Here is a 2697-nt window from a genome sequence, read left to right on the forward strand (position 1 = left end):
GATATGGCTGCTTTTCTGCAAGCCCAACAACGGGCTACAGTCACTCACACTAAAGTTGTCACAGCAGCTATGGATAAATCCCAGTCAGGATAGGGAAGAGGAGAAATTTAAAGAGCCCACAAAAAAGTGGCAGCCCATACAGAAAATTAGGCCTTCTCCAAGCAGGGCTGCAAGAGGGGGAGGCACTAATAGATTTATTAGAAGACAGAAAAGTATCTCTCCTACAACACACACAAGATTGCTCTTAGAATTCATTTAATTAGAATTAATTATGGATGTTGGAATACTAAGAGTGCCATACTAAATTCCTTAAACCAGTTTCTCCATTGTCAGAGAGGACATGCTGTGGAGTGGCTTCCAGAGCCCCCAAATTGGAAGAGATTACTTTGACTTTTAAACAGCCCACCATTCCACTAATGGTGTTTAAGATGAAAGCACATCTAGCCTCCTTCCAAATTTTTCGAATCACAGTTTTCTGTGAGGAAAAGGTTAAATCTTTATTTGTCAACATGCTGTCTCTTCCACACTCTCAACCTTGGAAAAGAGAGATGAAGAAAGTGGGAGTAAGCCAGCATTGCTCAGTGACGATGCACTTAACATCTCATAAACTGGACTTATTAACGCTTTTGGCACTCTCCTAAGGGAAGAACAAGATAATATATTACTTAAGCTGGAAAATTTAAGGGAATCTCTACTGGCCATAGTGGACACAGCCGAACCACTTATAGATTTGGTTTCCCCGCTGGCTGCTTATCCTCCAGGAAGGAGGGGTTTGCATGAATGTGAGCTTATGGAAAAGAGAAGCCAAGACACACAGGGGCCACTAGAGGACCCAGCAGAGAAGGAGATACTATCATCCTTATGTAACTACCCAATGATGCCCTCAGTACTACAAGTGAGTAAGAGAAGCCCCACGTCAGTGTCATCATCTCAAAGCCGAATGGTGTATGATCTAACAACCCCCTCTTCTAAATTTACTGAGGAGGTATCTGAATGGCAAGCCCTGTTAGCTGGTGTTAGAAACTCTTACCCTGAGCCTACTCTTATTGCCCCACTAAAACACATGCCCATGGCCCTTCTCCTCAAGATAGACTTAGTCCTGCTTTTAATAATTAATGTTTATCTTCCGCCATTGGTAAGAAAAGCTGAAATCACTGCAGTATGGATGGAGTTGGAACATTATATTAGTAAACTACACATGGACCATCCAAAAGCCAGAGTCTTACTGGGGAGAGATTTCAATGCTAGATTGGGACCAGATGATTATACATTACAGTGGTCCCCCGATTATCGCGAGGGTTCCGTTCCAGGACCCCTCGCGATGATCGGTTTTTCGTGAAGTAGCGGTGCGGAAGTAAAAACACCATCTGCGCATGCGCAGATGGTGTTTTTACTTCCGCCGCAGCAGCGAGGAGCCGAAGATTGGGGTTTCCCCGCCGCCCACGCAAACTCCTCGCTGCTGCCGCGCCCGCCGCTTGTCCGCCCGCCGCTTGTCCGCCGCCTGCCTGCCTGCGCGCCCGCCCTTCGCCCGCCCACACCGTTCGCTCGCGCCGCTTCCCAGCTGAGTCCTGAAGCGAACTTCCGGAAGTTCACCTTTGACGTTTGGCTTCGGGACTCAGTTGGGAAGCCGCGCAGCTGTTTTAAAACGTCGCCGCCGGCATGGGGGGCTTCCTAGCAGCCCCCCAAACCTGGGTTGGGAGTCCGGGGGGTGCTGGCAAGCCCCCCATGCCGGCGGCGACGTTTTAAAACAGCCGCGCGGCTTCCCAACTGAGTCCTGAAGCCAAACGCAGAAGTTCGCCTTTGACGTTTGGCTTCGGGACTCAGTTGGGAAGCCGCGCGGCTGTTTTAAAACATCGCCGCCGGCATGGGGGGCTTCCTAGCAGCCCCCCAAACCCGTGTTGGGGGCCGGGGGTGCTGGCAAGCCCCCCATGCCGGCGGCGATGTTTTAAAACAGCCGCGCGGCTTCCCAACTGAGTCCCGAAGCCAAACGTCAAAGGCGAACTTCCGCGTTTGGCTTCGGGACTCAGTTGGGAAGCCGCGCGGCTGTTTTAAAACGTCGCCACCGGCATGGGGGGCTTGCCAGCACCCCCCCGAACCCGGGTGGCCGGGCGAGCAGCGAGCAAATGGCGGGTGGCCGGGCGAAGGGCGGGCGGGCGGCGAACGGCGGGCGGGCGGGTGCTGGGGGGGCTTCTCGCCTTCCTGCCAGCAAGAGGGGGAAGACCCAGGGAAGCCGTCCAGCAGCTGATCTGCCCGGCGCCATCTACGCATGCGTGACCATAGAAAAAAGGGCGCGCATGCACTGATGGTGTTTTTACTTCCGGGTTGAAAAATCGCGATATAGCGTTTCGCAATGATCGAGATCGCGAAACTCGGGGGACCACTGTATATACAAAATATCATCATTATCCACCAGCGGAGGCTCCCATAAGAACAAACTTCTCCCTCACACAACTCTCCAAAGACAAGAAAGCAAATTTTGCTGGCCTCTGTCTTGCAAAGATGGCAAATAAACTTAATCTTTATATAGCCAACGGATCCTGGGCTGGAGATTATACTGGCAAGATCACTTTTATGTCAGAGTCCAAAACCAGCACCACTGATTATATTCTAACCTCTATGGACTTATTACATTATGGAAAAAAAATTTGAAGTCCTTCCTTACCTGGAAAGCGATCATCTACCTTTATGTATATACAT

The sequence above is a fragment of the Erythrolamprus reginae genome, chromosome 7, assembly GCF_031021105.1.
Source record: "Erythrolamprus reginae isolate rEryReg1 chromosome 7, rEryReg1.hap1, whole genome shotgun sequence".
Classification (NCBI taxonomy): Eukaryota; Metazoa; Chordata; class Lepidosauria; order Squamata; family Dipsadidae; genus Erythrolamprus; species Erythrolamprus reginae.